At 40.7% G+C, this 6,081-nt stretch overlaps 1 pseudogene; it reads right to left on the reverse strand.

Moving 5' to 3' along the window:
* Nucleotides 1–257: 257 nt before the first annotated feature.
* On the reverse strand, nt 258–853 carry LOC105533331 (annotated as a pseudogene).
* Between the last annotated feature and the right edge of the window lie 5,228 nt (nt 854–6,081).

The raw sequence follows: 6,081 nt of genomic DNA on the forward strand, positions 1-6,081 counted from the left end.
TTACCCAGCAAATTCTGACCGCTTCCAAGTCCCAGGATACAAACCTGTACCAGCACATGGGGCAACATTACCTTTCAACAGTGTGGAAAAGAGCACATGTCACCAGTGGGCAATGAGAGACTGGACAGATACTCATGGCCTCTCAATAGCAGACATGGTTGGAGAGCTTTCCTTGTTCTAGTAGAAAATTTCATGAGGAAGCTGTGATTAGGATCAGTCCAGAGAAGCAAAACTCTTTTATTTTCAGTGTCCCGACGTCAGTCAATATACTGGGAGAACCAGTGGAAACATTCGCCATAATCTTGCCTCTTGAGCACACTGCACACAGGCACTTCTATGGGGCAAGCATTCAAATTCTTCAGGGTCACATTCTCCTTGCCTGTGGTCTGTCTATAAAGCCTAGATATCTCACAGAGTTTTTCTTCCTTGAGTTCATCTGTTCTGTCAATTTTGTTTCCCAAAATACGAATTGGCACATTGTATACTGTTTCATCAGTCTTTTAAAGCTTTAAGTTCAAATTTGAATTCCACAAGGCAAGAATGATCCACACAATCCACCAGAAGGAAAATCCCATTAATTGCTGGGAAATAATTTTTCCAAACCGACGTGCTTGCTCGTGCCCACCAAGATTAAAAGTTGTAAAAGTCATTCCAGCAATTGTTAGCCCTTGTCATGTCAGATGTAGTGTTGGAATGTGTTGTCCCAATCTGTCACCTTTGAGCATGTGAAAAAGAGTGGTTTTGCCTGCGTTGTCCAAACCCAAGAATACAAATTTTCTATATTTCTTGTAGAGTCTTAGAAACTAGATCACAATCTGAAGCCATGGTAGATTCACTCAAAGATGAGAGACATTATTAATGCTTACACTGGCCTGCGGGGCTCCTCTGGCAGCAGCATGTGGCTCAGACTCTCCCTCAGAGCACACAAACCAGCAGCACCTGGGACCACTAGCTACTCACTGGATGTACATCACAACCCTCCCCCAAGACTTTCCTATTGTGAATTTTATTTCTGGCATTGTCATATTATTCTTTCTTTTTTATTGTATAAATTTAAGGTGTTGTTTCGTTATACATATACATCATGAAATGATTACTACAGTCATATTAACATATCCATTTTATTTTTACAACAGAATTATCTGCCTGAAAATATCAATTATGCCAAAGTTTGGAACTCCTGTGTTAAATGCTCTAATGGTAAAAGTAGATGACAAGCAAGATTATACCTGTACTTTCAGCAAAAAATGAAAACTGTAAGAATGAATAAATAAAATGCTGTCCTGCACCTTGTAGGATGTTTAGCCTCATCCTTGGCCCCTACCCACTAGATGCTAGTAACACATCTCCCGTTAAGGCAATGATAAATGTGTCTAGATGTTGCCAAATATTTTCTGTGGGCAAAATTACCTGCTTTTGAGAACCAGTGATTATACATGTTAATTGCAGTTGTTTAAAATGTTTTAATGATAGTTTCAACAGCCATGTGATATCTGAGTCTGCTTTAGAAAGATTCTTTGTCTCTTCAGATTGTGCTTATTTCATGTTTTTTGGCATGCAACATAATTTTGTTGTTGTTGAAAGGTCACTATTTATAAGATAGTACATATAATTTCATTTTAAAAATGTACTTCAAGATTAGCATGATTTTCCTTCTGCTGTGCCTTTAATGTGGGGGTTTGTGTTGATCTAATCAGAAGTTGGACTAGGATTGAAATTTGCCTAGTTGCTATGGTTGCTATGGTTACCAGAGTTGGAATTTGTTGCTATGGTTATCAGAGTTTCAGTTTGTTGTTGTCATGGGCATGAGAGATTTCAAAATCCTCTAGTGATACCTTGTTTTTGTTTCTCTACTTGGCTTTGGATTTTTCTTTTGTTTTGCTTCCCATAGAGAGCTAGTCTCTTGCCATTTCTCCAGCTGTATTCCACTATAATATTTATTCAAGGTTTGTCAGCCTGATTAGGTAGAGGAAGAAAAGTGGCCATTCTCTGATGTTCTTTTAAAACCTCAGTCTTAAGCAAGTATTTTGAACTTTCATTTTAAGGTGTGTTCTTCACAAGTATTACTATCCCTCCTCCAAATGGAGAAGCTTCCAGGGAGATGAGTATGGGTGCAGATTTGGAGATGATCTCTATTCTTATTTTCATTGTTTATTTTATTTATTTATCTTTTTTGAGATGGAGTTACGCTCTTGTTGCCCAGGCTGGAGTGCAATGGGGCAATCTCAGCTCACTGCAACCTCTGCCTCCCAGGTTCAAGCAATTCCCCTGTCTCAGCCTCCTGAATAGCTGGGATTACAGGCATGCGCCACCATGTCCAGCTAATTTTGTATTTTCAGTAGAGATGGGGTTTCTCCATGTTGGTCAGGCTGGTCTCCAACTCCCGACCTCAGATGATCCATCCGCCTTGGCCTCCCAAAGTGCTGGGATTACAGGCATGAGCCACCATACATGACCCAATGATCTCCATTCTTCTTACACAGGTGCAATGAAATTTTCCCAGTGTACTCCTGTGCAGATAAGGTATTTTCTTTAGTACAGACAGTAAAGATATATTAGTCTGGGTGGATTTTTGCAGTGGCTATTGTTCTTTTCCTCCAGCAAGAAATGAAAGAGTTTTCTTAGTATCTTCCTCAGTCTTCTGAATGGGGTTCCTGGAGAAGAGGCCTAAAAAGTTATGGAAAACCACTTATGCCTGAAAACAGGCTTTATTTTCTCATGCTAGCCCACAATCAGTGTTTAGCAGTTGGCTAAATATTTCTAACAAAATATTTAACCTTCCTATATCTTATATGGTTTTCAGTGGTATCTACTTTTAGTAAAAAATTATCCTGTTTTGTTCCCTGCAGACACCTCTCTCCAGGTTTTTAGATGTCTGCATTTGATATAAGTTCTCGAATAGGTTCAATAAAAGTTGCTAATTTCTATATCGTCTAGCATTTTTGTTATACAGATAAAAGTAACGCTCATTCCTCATCTCTATATCTTCTGGCAGAGATCAGAAACTACAGTTAATAAATATTTAAATTGATTTAATTTAAATTACCTTATATGTTTACCTAATCAGCTCATTTATGAGATCCATCATTCCTTGGTGTAGATATATTTTTCCCTAGTATCAGTTTCCTTCTGCTTAAGAAACTTCTTTTAACATTTTTGTAATGTACATCTGCTGATGAAGAATTCTTTTACCTTTTAAGGTCTAAAAAAATGTTTCGCCTTCATTTTTTGAAGGAAATATTTTTGGTAAGTATACAATTTAGACAGAGTTTCTCTCTTTCAGTATTCGTACCAGTCAGGGCTCTCCAGAAAAACAGAACAAAGAGACTGACCCAGAGAGAGAGAGAGGAGAGCAAGCAGGGGGGTAGAGAGAAAAAGAAAAGGAGGAATGGAGGGAGAGAAGAAAAAAGGGAGGTAAAGAGGGAAAGGAAGAGAGAGAGATTGACTCAGTATTAAGAAATTGGCTCACTGAAGCAGGGTGGGGCGTTGCCTCACTCAGGAAGCACAAGGGGTTGGGAAACTCCCTCCCCTAGTCAAGGGAAGGTGTGAGGGACTGTGCTGTGAGGAACTGTACATTCCAGCACAAATACTACACTTTTCCCACATACTTCACAACCCAAAGTCCAGGAGATTCCCTCAGGTGCCTACATCACCAGGTCCCTGGGTTTCAAGCACAAAACTGGGTGGCCAATTTGCCAGACACCGAGCTAGCTGCAGGAGTTTTTCTTCATACCCCAGTGGTAACCTGGAATGTCAGCGAGACAGAACCATTCACTCCCCTGGAAAGGGGGCTGAAGCCAGAGAGCCACTTGGTCTAGGTCAGTGGATCCCACCCAAACAAAGCCCAGCAAGCTAAGATCCACAGGAGTGAAATTCTCGTTGCCAGCAGAGCAGTCTGAAGTCAACCTGGGACACTCAAGCTTGGTGGGGAGAGGGGCATCTGCCATTACTGAGGCTTGAGTAGGTGGTTTTCCCCTCACAGTGTAAACAAAGCTTCTGGGAAGTTTGAACTGGGCAGAGCCCATCACAGTTTGGCAAAGCTGCTGAAGCCACACTGCCTCTCAAGGTCCCTCCTCTCCAGGCAGGGCATCTCTGAAAGAAAGGCAGCAGCTTGAGTCAGGGACTTATAGCTAAAACTCCCAACTCTCTGGGACAGAGTACCTGGGGGAAGGGGCAGCTGTGGGCGCAGCTTCAGCATCCTTAAACATTCCTGCCTGCCAACTCTGATGAGAGCAGCAGATCTCTCAGCAGAGCACTCAAGCTCTGCTAAGGGACAGACTGCCTCCTCAAGTGGGTCCCTGACCCCCGTGCCTACTGACTGGGAGATACCTCCCAGCAGGGGTTGACAGACACCTCATACAGGACAACTCCGGCTGGCATCTGGCAAGTGACCCTCTGGGACGAAGCTTCCAGAGAAAAGAATAGGTAGCAATCTTTGCCAATCTGCAGCCTCTGGTGGTGATACCCAGGCAAACAGAGTCTGGAGTGGACCTCCAGCAAACTTCAGCAGACCTGCAGCAGAGGAGTCTGACTGTTAGAAGAAAAACTAACAAACAGGAAGGAATAGCATCAACATCAACAAAAAGGACATCCACACAAAAGCCCCATCTGAAGGTCACCAATATAAAAAACCATAGGTAGATAAATCCACAAAGATGAGAAAAGAAAAAAACAGTGCAAAAAGACTGAAAATTCCAAAAATTAGAATGGCTCTTCTCCTCCAAAGGATCACAACTCCTTGTCAGCAAGGGAACAAAACTGGACAGAGAATGAGTTTGATGAATTGGCAAAAGGAGGCTTCAGAAGTTGGGTAATAACAAACTCCTCTGAGCTCAAGGAGCATGTTCTAACCTACTGCAAGAAAGCTAAGAACTTTGAAAGAAGGTTAGAAAAATTGCTAACTAAAACAACCAGTTTAGAGAACATAAATGACCTGATGGAGCTGAAAAACACAGCATGAGAACTTCATCAAGCATACACAAGTATCAATAGCCGAATCAATCACGTGGAAAAAAGGACATCAGAGATTGAAGATCAACTTAATGAAATAAAGCATGAAGACATGATTAGAGAAAAAAAAAGAATGAAAATAAACAAACAAAGCATCCAAGAAATATGGGACTATGTGAAAAGACCAAACCTACATTTGACTGGTGTACCTGAAAGTGACAGGCAGAATGGAACCAAGTTGGAAAACACTCTTCAGGATATTATCCAGGAGAATGTCACCAACCTTGCCAGACAGGTCAACATTCAAATTCAGGAAATACAGCGAACACCACAAATAGATTCCTCAAGAAGAGTAACCCCAAGACACATAATCATCAGATTCACCAAGGTTGAAATGAAGGAAAAAAGGGCAGCCAGACAGAAAGGTCGGATTACCCACAAAGGGAAGTCCATCAGGTAAAAAGCAGATCTCTCTGCGGACGCCCTACAAGCCAGAAGAGAGTGGGGTCAAAATTCAACATTCTTAAAGAAAAGAATTTTCAACCCAGAAATTCATATTCAGCCAAACTGAACTTCATAATTGAAGGAAGAAGAAAATCCTTTAAAGAGAAGCAAATGCTGAGAGATGTTGTCACTTCCAGGCCTGCCCGCAGGAGCTCCTGAAGAAAGCACAAAATATGGAAAGGAAAAGCCGGTACCAGCCACTGCAAAAACATACCAAATTGTAAAGATGATCAACACTATGAAGAAACTGCATCAACTAATGACCAAAATAACCAGCTAGCATCATAACAAAAGGATCAAACACATGCATAACAATATTAATCCATGTCCTTAATTTTTTAACTTCTTTAATTTGGTTTTCTCCTTTCTCTGATATCTTCTTGAGAAGCTTAATAATCAACCTTTTTAATTTTTTGTCTGGTAACTCAGAGACTTCTTCTTGCTTTGTATCCATTTCTGGGGAGCTAGTGTGATCTTTTAAGGTGCTATAGAACCCTGTTTTGTCATATTACCAAAATTACTTTTCTAGTTTCTTCTTTTTGTGTAGACTTTTTCTTCAGATTGCTCTTGAATTCATTTTTGATTGGACTGTGTTTTTTTAATTTATTTTTTCTGAGTTCCTTAGTT

The sequence above is a fragment of the Mandrillus leucophaeus genome, unplaced genomic scaffold, assembly GCF_000951045.1.
Source record: "Mandrillus leucophaeus isolate KB7577 unplaced genomic scaffold, Mleu.le_1.0 Scaffold1242, whole genome shotgun sequence".
In the NCBI taxonomy this organism is placed as follows: domain Eukaryota; kingdom Metazoa; phylum Chordata; class Mammalia; order Primates; family Cercopithecidae; genus Mandrillus; species Mandrillus leucophaeus.